This window comes from Harpia harpyja, chromosome 12 (assembly GCF_026419915.1).
Source record: "Harpia harpyja isolate bHarHar1 chromosome 12, bHarHar1 primary haplotype, whole genome shotgun sequence".
In the NCBI taxonomy this organism is placed as follows: domain Eukaryota; kingdom Metazoa; phylum Chordata; class Aves; order Accipitriformes; family Accipitridae; genus Harpia; species Harpia harpyja.
Window position 1 is genome coordinate 31,861,168 of NC_068951.1, and position 15,659 is coordinate 31,876,826.

Here is a 15,659-nt window from a genome sequence, read left to right on the forward strand (position 1 = left end):
ATTCTTGTTCCTTGCTCTACCCAGCTCTAAAATCAGAAGACTTACACGGTGTGATTTACTTCTGGTTCATTCCAGGCTCTCCAGAGATCTTATCAGTGGAGACAGATGGACACGGAGCCTGTCAGATTACAGCAATTTCTCCATTACGGGAATGGGACTCAGTTGACCACAGCCCTGGCTGCTCTCACACTATACAAAATACAAGTGGCCGTGGAAGGCACAGGCACAGAGTCAAGGGCTGGTCAAGGGGAGCTGTCGCAACCTCCTGGATGCCCTGACTATGCCAGCATTTGCTAGCTGAGATGAAACAAGAGGATTCTCCCCCTTTGGTAAAGAAACGGAGAGCTCGCGCACACAATGAAGAAGACACAGGGGACTGTAGGGCAGGATGGTTCCTGCAGTCCAAGTCCGTTCCTGTGGCACACAATTATTAAAAAAAAAAAAACCAAACCAATTAATGCCACAGGATCTGATGGTTTGTACTACTAACACAGTGCAGGGGCCAATTCTTGTATACTAGTGCTGCTAGCATTGTGATGCTTTGCTTTAAAAGGCCTGAAATCTGTGACATACCCCAAAGAGAAAGGTCTTCCCTCAGCAGTCCTGTGGTCACACAGTGTCATCATTTGTTCCCTGGGAGGATAACATGATTCTGCAGTGACACCAGGAAAAAAGCATTGCATCCATTCAGTTGCAGAGAGAGGGTGGGTTTTGCAATGCCGTAAGAATCTGACACCACAGGACTACAACCCACTCCGGTCTTGCCAGGAACCAAGAGTTTTCTCAGCCTTTCCCAGCAACCTGCTTCTTTGCTTCGTGACATCAGAAAGCATGTTGCCATTTTGCCTGCATATGATGCAATTCGAGTGGTGTCTGATTAACTCATTGCACAATTTGGTATCACTGCACTGAAACACCAGCATCTCTGGCTGCAACCAAAGGAGCCAGAGGTCAGAGAGTGCAAACACCAGCCTGCAGCGGAGGGGTTCACCTAACTGTGTCCACCCAAAAAGGACACAGACCTCGCCTCTAGTACACAAGCAAATAAAATAAAGGGAGCCAGGAATAAAATCAGCGAGCAGAAGAGCATACCAGTTCAGAAATCACACCACAGCTAGAAAGCAGGCAATCAGAGCAGCCAGAAGAAGGCTGTAGAGCTCTGATACATCCTCAGCGCTCCAGGAACTTCTCATGAGACCAATATACGCTGAGGTGTTCTTAATGTCTCCATAAATTAACATTCTAATAATAATAACTCAGAGCAGTTGGGGAAAATGATCCATCACTGCTGTTGCTGGAATTTTTTTTAAGGAACTTGAAACGTTAATTTTGTTTCAAATCAGAAATTGTTTCCTTTTCGTTCCTGAGCATTTTCTTCTTCAAACTTTCACATTCTGTCTACTGGGGAGCAAAGAAAAGCAGGGTGGGGGGAAACACAGTCGTGGAAGTGTCTCCGGTCCTTAAAAGCAGAGGTGGTGGAAAGGTTTGTTTTTTCATTTGATACTGGCAAGAAGTGGCCTTTATGTCAGAAAAAACGTATTTTCATATAAAATACCTTTTAATAAAACACCCTTCCCAAACAAACCTAGGCAAGGAATCATTCCCTCCTGCCTTTAGCAGCATGGACCCCGCAAAGGCTACACGCTTTCCAAATGATTATAAAACCCAAGACAGATGTCAAATAATTAACGAAGAAAGCTGCACTCAAAGTAACTACTGTACACCTATTCTCAAAGACACTGTACCAACTCTACAGAACAATGCTGCATTTTCCAAGAAAATGCCTTTGTCCCTCCTAACCACAGTCACCTAGGGAGAGCTGACAGGTTTTTTGCTTTTCGCTGAGAAGTCACACTACGGCACGCAGAACAAAAGCGCCCTTCAAAACCTTGCCACTAAGTGCTCTGGCTGAAAGGGCATTTAAAATAAGGCTGTTTCAGAAAGAGGAAAAAAAATAACACCGGCCAGAGCAGGTTTTACATATTATTTTCTTTCTGTAATTCTGTCCCAAGCCCCTTTGAGTCAAAAGCATTCAAGATTGCAGGACTGGCCCCAGGAAAAGAGATGCAAACACAGGAAGGCTAGCAAAAACCAGGGTGGGCTAGCTTAGGAAATGCTTTGCTTCTAATGCCATGTGGACTTGGGGTTGAAGGCTGAAGGGCTGCAGAATGAGGCTGGCACTCAGGAGAGGGGCACAGGTCCTCTGCTCCCACATCACTGTGGGCCCATGAGCCTTGCATCCCTGCATCATCGTGCAGCAGCACTGGAGAAGGCTGCTTGATGAGTTTGCTGGGTTTTCTTATGTAGAAAATAGATGTACAGTCCAAGTAAATTCAAAGAATCCAAAAGGCAGACAAAGGGCAGCCTGCAAAAGCAGCTGCAGAAAAGCAATAGCAAAAACACTAATGGAAAGTGGGAAAAGGCCCTTCAGCACTCCAGGAAACACTTTCGCTTTTCAGTATGTGCAGGAGTAAGTCAGATAAAGGGGGGAATTACTGTAGCATAAACCATCTTGGTGCCACTTAGCCGGGCTTTGCGCAGCATCTCTCTGACCCTGCCTCTCCTCCGGAGGCCATTTGGGCACTGCATGGCACCACCCTTTGCTACGGCGTCAGCATTTCTACTCGTACCCGTGCTCAAAGCAGAGCCACTTCTGCAGCGAGCTGCCCAGTCCTGCGGAAAGCCCTGCCAAGCAATGTAATGTCACACTGAAATCTCTGGAGTCGTGGGTAGAAAGACAGGCGACGGGTTTCGGAAGTCCAGACTTTTCTCCCCAGGAGGAATTAGCATGTTCATTAAAATCTTCCTTCCCAGACAGCTTCCAGGAACAGAATGGGGAGAAAACCAGCAGCAGTTTGATGATGAACTCCATAAGCAGCTCAGAACGCTTCTCCTGCTCTCACGCACGCTACACCATGCTCACCACTTCAAACACAGGCACACTGATCAACAAAGGGCCCCCAGCGCTATCCTCGGAAAAACATTCACATCTCTCCTAAGGGCAGGGAGCCCAATTTGTCTTGGCAGCAGCTCCCTAACAGCCAGGCATATTTCAGCAGGAAACAGCCAGGGCTGAAGCCTGGCCCGCAATCAGGGATATCACGGGAGCCGTAAGTGTGACCCAATCAGCATATCTAATGGTGACGCATCCAAGGCAGGGGCCTACGAGATCGATGCTGAAGTCCCACTTTTGCCAGGGTAGCTGCACTTACCAGGCTATTGCATGCCTGACCGCAGAGCAGGCTGAAAGGATTTTGTTCTGAAATGTTTCTATTATAAAAGCAATTTATATCATCAGAACCAAAGGAAACATTTAGATTTGAGCAGACTGAAACTTTGTCGCTAGCCAGAATCACAGCAAATATTAAACACTTGCTCTTGCGGGGGGGGGAAATGATGGGAGTCATACAGAAAGCTGCCCTGGTGAGAGCTCTCCCCTGTCGCTAGCACAAAGCATCTTCTGTCTTCCTTGGCTAGAGCTGGCCACCATCACACAGGACCTGGAAGCACTGGCTCCTGGCACTGGGGAGCTACAGTGCTCACACACAGCTTTACACCCAGGTCTACGAGTACCCAGAAGAAAGAGGAAAAAACAAACAAACCACTCCCCGAAACAAACAAAAAAACCCCAAGAAAATCTGGAAACAGTCTTCTCGGTCAGTGGCTCAGCCAGCTCTTTGCCAGCTGAGGACATGACACCAGGCATCCGAGGCGGCTCCATTTGCCTGTCACCCACCGCTGCCCTTCCCTGGCCTCCCGCGCTGCACATCCAGGCCAAGGGCTGCAGTCTGCTGGCTTTTTAGTAATTACTTTTTTACATGGGGATGAACAAATTCCACACCGTGTCACTCTGGGATCACCCCAGGAGGTGATCCCAAGCTCTTCTCCTTCAAGACAGCAGCGCAAACTGCCGGAGCAAGGCTGACCTTCAAAGAGCACCAAGAGCTCCTGCGGGCAGAGCAGGCAGCAGCCCCACCTTGGGCTCAGAGGCTTGGGGAAAAGCAGGGAGACGTTCATTAACAGCGAGTCATTTCTGGGAGCTTCCTTGGTAGTGCAAGATTTGCCTCTGCCAGTGCCAATGTTTGGGACATCGAGGCGATTGCCAGGCAGGGAATTTGTGATCCACTATTGGCATTTAGATACCATCTCCTGGTGTCCTTTTGGCTCAACAGATTTAACGCTAATAATGAGAATTCAGAGGAAGAAGCTGTTTTTCCCCCTCTCAAGGGAAAAGGAAAAAAGGGCAATCTAGACATGTGGAGAGAAGTGTGAGGGGCTTGAAAATATATCTGAAGAAAGTCAGTATCCCCTCCTTTCCTTTTCAGTTCTCCTGGGGTCCTCTCAGGGCTTGGCAAAGCAGAAATGCTACAGATCTTGCACACTGCTCTGCTGGAGCCCAGGGTGCCGCTGATTATAGACTGGCAGCTGTTCAGCAGGCAGAGCACACTGTATTTCATACATTTAAAATAAACTAGCTCAATATCCGTCACCTCTCCAAAATATATGCACACCTGGACAATACAAATAAACAGCTGGGACTATCACCGAGAGATCTGTGGAGTGGGCTGAAGAGGGGCAGGTTGAGTCACAGCTATGAAATCAAACAGCACAGATTACCAATGCGCACACACTGGCCACCGAGCAGTTCAAACACCAATCTACAAGAGCACTTCTGTGCTCAAGCAAAAGGTATCCAGCCAAGATAGTCTATTTTTTAAGTCTGAATAGCCAGGGAATGAAAAGCTTCCAACAGAGCTTCAAAGAGAGCTGAGACCTTCCATGAAGCCAGACACAATGCTTCTATTTTGGACAACGATGTTACAGTGAAAGGAGAGCTCTGAGAAATACCCACGTATTGCGCTACTGGAAAATAAACTGACAAACTAATCTCTGCACAGAAAAAAAGAAATCCGCAACCAACATGGCTCAGAGACCTGAAGACACTTAAGGAATCCAGGGTGAGATTCCTCCCTTGCTGGAATAGTTCTGATTAGCTCTCATGGAGCACCTGGAGACATCTGAGAACAAGCATTTAATTTATACATTCTGCCTCCTGACCTTTTTAATGGCTTTTAGATGTAAGCAACTCCACTGCCCTCTCTAAGAGGTTATTCCAACGTCCTTGTGGATATAGCAGCACATCCACATTGTGCAACAGATTGCACAGCAGCAACTCCAAGCTAGCTCAGCCCAAGCCTCTAAGGCCAGAGAATACGATGCAGACTCGAGCAGGCTTATCAGCTGGGTTTAGTGCCTTTCACAGGACTGGCCTGGCACTCTTGAACCCCAGAGCAGCTTTCCCAGGAGAGGTGTTTCCTCGCAAGCCCAGCCAGGCACAGCCAGTGCTCTGCAGCCCCACTGCACACCCCCACTGTCACAACAGGAGCTGCACCCAGCCCTGCTGAGCACTAGCTGTAATAGGCTCTCAGTCTCAAAAAATTCTCCAAGAGTTTCTTAAGTTCAAGTCCTTGCTGCCAGCTACATACCTGCTCTTTCACTTCACCTCCTCCCCTTACAGCCCTCAGTGCTTGCAGACCAGATTCCCAGGACGGCTGCTCCATATTCAGCCAACATCTTCCCCTTCTTGTTCCCCCAGAGAGGGACACAGCCGGCAAAAAGCCTCCAAGCACCACCGTGCTCCAGAGCACAACATCACTGCGTTTCACTCCCCTTTCCAAGCATCTCTTTTACTGTACCATTGCCACAAAATCCCCAGGCAGACTGCAACGTCTCCAGCACCGCTGGCAGGTTTACCCATGCTGCTGCCAGTGGTGAAGCCCTGATCTCCAACTCTCCCTGTGGTGGCATAAGAGAAGGATTTCCTCAAGTGACTCCGGGTAGCCTGGGATGAGCAACGTATTCAAGGGTAAAAGCAAGCCAGCTGAGTTTTTCTTTTTCAAGTTTGGGCCACACAGTGTTTCCACACTTGGCACTTCTATTAATCACGTTAATTTAATCGCATTTAGCCTTATAAGAAAAAGCAAACAAGAATAAGACATGAAGATGCTTCATTCCCCCTCCTTCAGCTCAAACAAGCTGCTCTGTAAGTGTGCTTTACACATCAATCCACAGCAAAATTTAAAGCAATAGAAAAAGGAACAGCAAAGGCGCTGAAAGCCCAGGAGTCACCTGCCTCCCCCAGGACAACACCCCACTTACAAGCAGTTCTCCAGAGGTCCTTCCAGCCCTCCCATGGGCCTCCATGTTCCCAACCCATCCACTTGGTGCTCCTGGTGACTATCAGAGCAACTTTCTTCCACGTGCCTGCCCCTTCCTGGTCAGCACAGTACAGTTGCACTCTGCAAAGGGGACTAGAAAAAGCTGGGTACGGACAGAAAAAAGGAGGAAAAGAGAAACAGAACAAGACAATCCTTCCCATGTCACATGCATCGCATTTGCTCCCCACGTCTCTAACATTTCCTTCTGCAAATATTAGGTTGCACCCTCACAGGGAACTTGCTCAGGCTCTGCCTGCACTGACCCCATCAGTGCAGCTCTAAATTCAATCTTCTAACAATGGCACCCTGAATTTTCAAGTCCAGGAGCCTCCTACGAGAAGGTCTGCTCTGTGACCCACAGCACCTACACAGTGGGAAGGCTGAGAAGGAGCCGCAGGCAGCAAGCAGTGTGCTGTGATTGTCATCAATATTAATTATTTGGGGAGAATATGATTGATCTCATGAGGGCAATGAATTCATTTCTCCAGCTGAATGACAAACAAAAGGCAATATATGCACTGCTGACATTTCCAAAGGCTACAAGGAGCAGTGACAGGAGGAAATACCACTATGTGTTAAAACCCTGCTGCAAAGGGCCAAAAATCTGAAAAGTCTCCAAAATTTTCTGTTCCAAGCACTTTCAATGCCAGGAAGCGGATGCCTTCATATTCTCAAATCTGCACTGACCCTAGCCCTGGGCTGCCTCACCTCTTTGCATTGAGAGGAAGCAATCACTAAGTGTCTTTGGAAAGTTGGGTTGTTTCCCCTCTTGCTCTTTGAAACTTCTTGTCAACAATTACAGAGTCATTGCACCTGGCAGACAAGGTTGGGGGGGAAGCTTAGAAAGGGGAAAACATTGCCTTCCTGGGTAGCCACAACCCAGGGCTATTCAGCAGGGCTGAAATGCGAAAATGCAGCTCCCCTGTGCAGTGGGAGAAGAGGAGGACACAGTAAGCCTGGAGAAAAGCATTCCCACCTCTCCGTGGCCTTGGTTCAGGGGTGTCTGTGTGTGTGCAGCCTCCCAAGGAGCCAGAATTAAACAGTCTCCCTAAAGCCCACATAGCAACGTGAGACAGAACAAGGAAGGTGGAGAAAGGTAAATGCACTGGGGCTGTGGCTATTTTTACAGGAGAATGGATGAGGGGGAAAGACAACCCAGTCCATGGGGATGTTAATCCAGCGGAGCCTGAGTTTTGCCACATCCTTCAGTCGCCCCAACACGAGCCCTGTCTAGCTCAACTGCAACCAGCACAATTAGCTAGAGCAACACATTTTAGGATCCAGCAGCACATCTGTGCTCATTCAAAGAGGTTGGGTGCCCTACAAGCCCTTCGCAGCCTGCCAACGTTATCACGCTGGGCAGCAACACATACATCCCCCTCACATTATCCAGATTCCTCCTTATAAACAAGGGCTGGGAGGTGTCTGTGCTTGAAGGAAGAAGGGGGAGGTAGCTATTTCTCAACGGAACAAATCCAATTATTTGTATTAGAGTGAATTTGTACGGCTCTTACTGTCAGAATAAGTATTTTCTACAGATCCTGGAGCTTTGAATCAACAGATTGCTGATGTTACTATGGTGGCCCTAGATGTTACTATGGGGGGGTAGAGGTGAGGTGGTTTTACTTTTGGTTCCTTGTGAGGTTTGCTTTTTGCACTAGGGCTAACCTCAGAAAATAATAACTAGAAATTTGGGCTCCTGCCACTGCCGTTTACTATGCTCCCATAAGTCTCTAAGGTGGAAGATTTTAAAACAGTTTACTAGTTTAGGGTAGCAATATGAGTTTCTGCTTAATCTACATGAAACATACAGAGGCATCAATCACCAACTGTAGTGCATGAAAAATTGTAGTGCCTGCCTGATAATCAGGCATCAGAGAGCTTATAGATGGCTGTCCCCTGAACTGAGTGCATTAGTAGGGGCTTCTGAAATCTGTGCCTCTGTTTCCCCAGCCACACTTATAACAGCCTCTCCCCACCTCACACCACAGCTGTGCATCTTAATGTCTCTAAAGTGCTTAGAGATGCCGAGATGAAAGATAACATATGAGTGCAAAGTATAGATTAATTCCCTGAGCTCAGCAGTCACTGGAGCTGATGGGGCTAAATGTACCACATACCCACCACGCAAAACTTGGGTTCTGAGCCTGTCTTAAATAGTAACTACTTAAGCAGCAGTTCCCTTGGAACAAGTCATTTTGGGGCTGGTTGGCTGGGCACATGGAGTCCCAGAAGGCAGGAAACACAGAAATGCAATATACTACTATGAAAAATAGATGCTTTTCCAGAATAAGGTTTCAAACCTGTTCCTATAGAATCTAGTAGTGGGATTTCAACTCATTTCAGTAGGAACATGATAGAGCTGTTCACATTTTAGCAACCAGCATGTTAAGAGCATGGCCAAACATAATTCGAAAAGCTATTTCCATTTCTGTTTGTTTTTTAAATGATTAAAAATCCAGTTTAAATATTGCAAGGAAAACTTTAAATTGAGCAAGATAAGTTTTGGCTTCCTTCCGAGTAGAAGGCAAACCCCAAAACGCTACTGCAAATCTAACAGATGGGAGTTATTCTTCACTCTTTAAAAATTTCATTCCCTTGCACTGAGATTAACTGTAATTAGCTCTTTATTTACATCTAGGACAAAAGGTAAGATGATAAAGGCAACTATAACCACAAATAACAGGCAGTAAAATGCAAAAAAAAGCAAATAATCCCTCTGAGAAGAAAACATCATGTCTTTCTCGCCAAGCAGCATAATTGTTATAAATATATCGTTAAACAGCTCCACAGCATCCTGTCAGCACTAAGGATAAACATTTAGGTCACAGTTTTGCAAGCTTTTACACACAAGTTGGTCGAATATATAAGAATCATCCTCTGAATATCTGAAAATATCACATGCCTATGAGTGGACAGGATCAGGCCTAAGAGAGTCAAGATATTTCATTACACTTTCTTTCAGTCATGCAAGGGATTAAGCAAAACCAGGAGAGGAAAAAAAAAAAACAACAAACCCCAAAATACCACAACACACAGCAGCTTTTCTAGTTAAAGAGACAGAGAGGTATTAAAACTTACTTTCTCTTTTTGTTTTTCTCCTTTTTTTAAAGTCCTCTTCTAATTCTGATAACACCTCAGCTTAGCAAAACTGAAGAGGCTTCTTAAGTATTTGTGTGAGCGCACGATTCATGTTGTATCTTTGCCCTTCAGTCGCACAACAAACCTGTCCGAGGAGCTCCCTGTGAAGCCAAGAACCAGCCTTCTGCCGTGGTGCTTCCAGGCTGCAACGCAGAGCTCCCAGCTTGCGCCCAGACAACCCACTGACCATGGCCACACTGGCTGAAGCTGAAGGCCAGATCCAAAGCTGTAAGGATTAAATAGTAAAGCTTGCCCAGCCATGCCCAAGAGAGCTGTTAGCAATAAAGACGACTAAACCGCCTTGATGGCAGTCTCAAATGCTTCCGAATCAACTGGGCACTCCCCTACGCCAGCTCAGGGATCCCAATACCCATGATGGACATGGGATGGGAGCGCACGACCATCCAGTTCTCCTTCCAGGCATGATAATACGGTCTCCTTCTGTGGACACCTAGAGAGAGCTGGGAAGAGCTGGTAGCTCTTGGTGACCCTGCTCTGGGTGGGATTGCCAAGGTAATGGCTCTCTGGCACCTCCCTGGTGTTCCCAGGAGAAGGAGCCACCTACCACTCCCCTGATTCAGCCCAGGACTCATGGCAATCTCTTATTCTCTGCCCCAAATAGAGCTTTTAAATTAACGGTCCCTTTTTGTTAACACATGTAAATCTAAAAAGACTCCGTAAGAATCAGCGTAACTTTTTCATATAAATATGGAGTCGGCACATAACAAAAGAGAGAGAAGTAGAAGGAGAGTAAGAAGAAAAGCAAGAAGGTCCAAACCCAACACCAGGGACCTTGACTCCACTCACTGAAAAAGTTAAGGACCAGTATAATTCTCCTCATTTGACTCAAACGACAAAATGAAGCTCTCGCTCTCTCACACTCTTTCCTTCTCTTTCCCTAACACTCTCAGAGACTTCTATCTTTAGCCAGTTATCCTTGCTGTAATTTTCTTAAAATTGTAATTGGATAATCATGCCAACTCAGGGGAAACCTGTGTCAGAGGAATTCCTGGAGATATAGCCCCCACTTGATGAAACTGACAGTAGCTAAATTAACGAAGGACTGACTAAAGATACAATTCTTTGCTCATAGTAGAAATCCTCTTTTACCAGAAACTATTTTTAAGGAACCCTATAACAAACTATGTATGCTTGTACATTCATGCTCCTGTATTCTATTTTCTGTCAAATAAGACTCCGAAATTATGAATATCATGATCTGTGCATGTGTCTCACTGAGACCTCTGAGGTTGAAGGTAGCAAGTGTGCTGGCTAAGATCTAAATTCCCAAAAGCACAGGCACCATTTGAACTAATTTCCTCAAATCAGTTTCCTTTTTGCAGTCTCTCCGAGCATACATGTGGCTCAGTTGCATGCCAAAGCCCTACACGTAAAAACACTGCGGCTGAGAAACTCGAGATTAGCCTTCTGCTTTGCAAAAACATTGGGATGGGGAGGAGAAATCCTAAAATACCTCCCAAAAGAAGCAGCTGTTTTGTTCCAGTTTAGCAGTGACCAAATCTCAGCCATACATTTTGCTGATGGCAGAGCAGAACAAAGCAGTTACAAACCTTGGAGGGAAAGAAACCCACCTGCACGTGAGCCCCTGAGCTGCACCCAGGCTGCAGAGCTGGTGCGAGAGAGGGGGTCAGCTCAAGCGTGGCAAACATGACAGCCAGCTTTGCCTTCCTTCTGCCTCTGCATCTGGCCCACCTTGCGCAGCCGAAGGAGCACCAGCTCTCACCCACCGGGTACAGAGATGCTACCGGCTGGGCTGCATCAGCCTGGCAGCACAGAGGAGACGGCTCTTGGCTCTGCTTATGGGAGCAGAGAAATCCATGAGCTGTGTCAAGAGAAAGGCAGGGGAGGAAGGAGGAGAGCAGGCAAGGTCTGAACTGTGAGCTCCACTGTGGAAAGTGTTTCAGTTCCCAGATAACGTGGAGCTGTTCACAGATTTCAGCTTATACAGGCTTTTCCATATGTCTATTTTTACTCCCAAAGCATTCCCCGTTACAGTATGATGAAAAGAAAGACCGGACAGCATGGATGCTCACAGATACCTGAACGCATTCACATGCTGATTATAATCTTCCAAACTGTCCACCTTGCTAAGGCAACCCGTGCTCTGAGAACCAAGCTGGGACACCTCCTCTCCCACACCGCCAGCTGCAAGGGTTACGTTTGTGGCAATTTTTTGCAAGTCAGAGTCTTGCTGAAATGGGAGGACGTTTGACAACACTGGAAGACCCAGGACAGATGGGGAAAGGAATATGAATCATATGCCTGCCAAAATAACCAACATAAAAATCCTGACATAAGTGAGAAGGAATAAAAGAACAGATCTGGCCTCTTGTTCTGAAGGAATGAAATGCTTCTTCCCTGGTGCTAGCATCTGGCACATGCAGGTATTGAAGGAATAAAGCTGGAACAAGCTCTCTCTGCCTCCTCCTTCCTATATGCATATTTCAGAGCATAAAATTATAGCACCAAGGCCAGCAAGGAGGCATTCCCCATCCTTCCACATATCCAGGCACTATCCAACCTCCTGCCACACCGCTCTCCTAACCCTCCGAAGTCTCTCTTACCCATGTGTTCCTGCGAGGCACTTTGGGGTAGCACTACCTGACCCAGGGTATGAGCCTGCTCAAGCCCAGACCGGTGCAGTACTCATCCCCACTGCACACCAGCTAATGCTCAGATGCAGGATACCTGAGCAGAGCCCCTTCCAGAGGTCTGGAAGGAGAGAGCCCCGAGGTGTTCAGACACAAGCTTTCCTTCACAGACTCTGGAGGGACCATGCGTGGGCAGACTTGAGCAAGCACAGCTCTTCCTATGTAATACATAGACACTTTGAACTCAAGCTACATCCAGAGACATGGAAAGAAAGTCACAGGGCTGCGTGCGTGTAAACCTGTCCTCTGCCTTGCACAGAGGTACTGTGTTAGAAACTTAACCCCTCACCCCACAGCTCTCTGCTTCACCTCCATGCAGCATCTCCCACCTTCCCAGCTTAACGTTTCCTGATCATTTCAGCGCCCTGCACACTTCCACCGCCCCGCGCCCTCACAGCCTTACTCTCCACATTCCATGTTATTCTACATCCTTAACCGCTCCTACAGAGAAGGTGTTCCCAGTGACAAGAACAACCCTGCACCTACTTCAAGAGCTTAATCCTCTCCACTTGTCCTTCCCTACTCACCACAGCCAGGCAGGCAATGGGAGCAGAAAGCAGGACCCTTCCCAGCACCGAGCCCTCCCACCAGAAAGCCCTCGGGCTGGAGTGATGCTCTCCATGCAAAGAGGAGAGGCTTTTCCTGCAAGGAACATAAGAAAGCAAGTAAATCTTCCAGAGCTGCCAAAAGCAACCTGTTATAAATGACCCTCTAAGTTATGAGATAGGGACTCTCCACAGCACAGTTAATAAATAACACCCCACAATCCTTCTGTGTATGGAAGTATAAGTTCACTAACAGTTCTGCTTACCCACGAGGGGCCACAGTTAAAAATGGAGTGTCAGGAAAATAGTACATTTTAATTATATAGCAAATAATTTTTTAAAAAAAGATAAGGAGCTTGCTGCAATCTCCCAAATCCAGAAGTAAAAAGCCTTTCCTAGGATAACAAAACTAACTGCATGGAACAAAAGCCATCACTTTATAAGAAAAGAAGATCTGTAAAGAAAAACAGAATTTTATCCAAGTGTTACAACCAGCTATTCACAAAGCAGAGGCTAGGATGGAAAGAAGGAGTGTGTGTGTGTGACAGTGTATTTATAATCCAGTTTACAGTAACATCCTAAGGCCCTGAGATCAGGATCCCGTTGTGCCAAGCACCGTACAGACACACTCCGAGAAGCCAGCCCAGGCTGGGGAACAAGCACTGCCACTGTAATGAAGGGAAGTGACACTGGCACAGAAAAGGGCCACCTGAAGCACTGGAGCCTCGATGGCTTCCTTTTCAGGAAAGCATTCCCACCATCTAGTTTCCATCCACAAACCCCCCCAAAATGCTTCACATAAGGGGGCAGCTGTCCTCAACAAACACACAGCAAAAGGCATCTTGCTGCCAGCATCTAATCACTTTCAGGCTGTTTTCTTGGACACGTCTCTTCCACTTCATTTTTCTGCTGCAGCTTAAGTCTGACCCCTTCCTCTCCCCCCTTCCATTTCAAAGATCTGTTTGACAGCAGAACAGAACAGGTATCAGAGGCTCACGCGTTTGCAATGCGGATGAAAATTAAAGTTGCATTTGTCAGTGCATGTAGCGCTCTAGCTAGGAATATCCAAATTTCCCCGGCCCAAAGGAGGGAATTTAAGCAAACCACTCTGCATGTCGGGTACCGGCGGCACGGCCAGCGCGGCTGCAGAAGCGGCGGAGACACGCGTCTGCGGTCCTGCAGCTCGCCTCGGGCTTGCCTTCCCACCGGCTGCGTCCTTTACCGAGGGACAGCGGCGGGGTCCCCCCGGCTCCGGCAGCAGCACAGGCGCCACAGCGCCCGCTCGCCCCCTCCGTCCCTCGCTCCCCTTAACCCCGGCCCGGCGGGGCTGGACGCGGCCGCGCACGTTCGCTCTCACCGGGCAGAGGCGTCTCCGGGCCGGGGGCCGCGAAGGCTCCTCGGGCTCTCCCGAGCGGTTCTTCTTTCTCTCCTTCTTTCCTTTTTCCCCACCGGCCGACGAGCGGGGGCTGCTGCCGCCACCGCCCGCCTCACCCCGCGCACCGCCGGGGCTGGAAACCGCCGCCTCCGCCAGAAACTTTCCCTCCGAGTGCGGGGAAGTTCAGGACCGGGGCGGGCCGGACCCCCCCGCCCCGGGGCCGCGCCTCCCGCCCGCCGCCCACGCCTACAGAAACGCGCGTGTACCCCTCCCACCCCCGCGCACCGTGGCTCACCTGAGAACGCGGGGGACGCGCGCAGCCGTGTCCCGCGCGCCGCGCTGCCCTCCTCCACCTCTTCTTCTTCTTCTTCTTCTTCCTCTTCCTCCTCCTCCTCCTCCTCTTCGCCCCCGGTCCGCGCCCCCGGCTCCGCTCCGCCCCTTTCCCCGCCGGCCGCGCTCCTAACTCGCACGGGGAGGGTTCACCCGCCCCCGCCCGCGCCGCGGGGGTGCCCCCGGTTGCAGCGCGGCCCCGAGCTCCGCGCACGGAGGGGGGGGGGTGTTGGGGGGGGGGGTGGTGTCACACCGGGGAACCGGCAGCAGCCGGGGTGGGAGGAATCGCGGTGAGCGAGCGAGCGAGCGAGCGAGCACAGGGCGGGTTTGTAAGGCGGAAGGCTGCCGCCGTGTCCCTCTCGCAGTTTGCGGGGTCCTGCTGCGAGGAGGCGGGTTACGCGGCCGGCCGCGGGCCACGGCTCCCTCTCCTGGCCCGAGCTGTCCTGCCGGCTTGAAGCTGCCGGCGGCGGAGGGGCGGGCAGGCAGGCAGCTGCCTGAAGTCAGGGCCCCGTCCGCCGGGCGGCCAAGAGACATCTGGAGCCTTTGGAGCCAGCCCGCTGCCTGTTTCGGTAAAGCGGGCTGGCGTGCACAGCCCTAATGCCGCTGCAGCCCCCTGCGCTCTCTGCGGGTCGCTTGCCCCGCAGGGAAGCAAAGTTTGCCCTCCTCCCCTCCGTGGTGCGCTGGGAGGGAAGGAAGGGCTCGCTGGCGAGAGCCGTGGCACCGCACAGCACCCTGGGCGCCGCGATGCCACCTCGTCCCAGAGAAGCGGCACCTCTTTGCTGCATCGCTGCCACGGATGCAGCCCGGATGAGGCTGAATTTGTTGATGGATGAGGAGCGGATGCCTGAAACGGACTCCAAGGGGAATGGTAGTGAGGCTGAGGAGTGGAAGAAAAATCTGCAGAAATTTGGGCTGGCGCCTTCACCTGGAGAACGTGGCCGGTGATGATCAGTGCAGCCCCTAGTGCAGGACTGCCCTTGCCCCGCTCAGGGAGGAAAGCGCTCTCTCCTCACAGGTTGGCCGGGAGGCTCTTCCATCCTGGCAGTGAGTGACCTGGCCTTATTCGTGCTTTTGTCACAGCTTGGCAGCCTGACAGCAAAGCGATATGTCTGGACACAAAGCCTTTAGTGCTAAGGAAAATCCTGTCGGTTGAAAGTGCTGCAGCGCTTCTTCGCACTATGGCTACAACACTTGGACCGAGTTGAAGATTCCAGTCGTTATCCCCAGGAGGTGGCTCTAGGATATCTAGGAGACCAAATTTCACTCCACCCTGTGAAGCTCCTCTGCAACAAACCTGTCCTGGAGAGCAGGGCTGGTTGCATCTGGTGCAACCTCTCACAGCCACCACTAGCACATATCTCCCCAATCTTCTCCGCAA

The 15,659-nt window shown here is 49.6% G+C and overlaps 1 protein-coding gene across 5 annotated transcripts in view; it reads right to left on the bottom strand.

The window, feature by feature from the left end:
* IL1RAP (interleukin 1 receptor accessory protein) overlaps positions 1–14,337 on the bottom strand; it is a 49,807-nt gene extending 35,470 nt beyond the window's left edge. For 3 of the 5 annotated variants that reach the window (XM_052803740.1, XM_052803745.1, XM_052803744.1), the window contains exon 1: positions 14,247–14,337. The gene's annotated coding sequence lies outside the window, so the exon portion shown is untranslated. Of the gene's footprint in view, positions 1–13,933; positions 14,205–14,246 lie in introns of those variants that run through there. The other 2 variants (XM_052803741.1, XM_052803742.1) reach the window with 1 other exon arrangement.
* Positions 14,338–15,659: the final 1,322 nt, after the last annotated feature.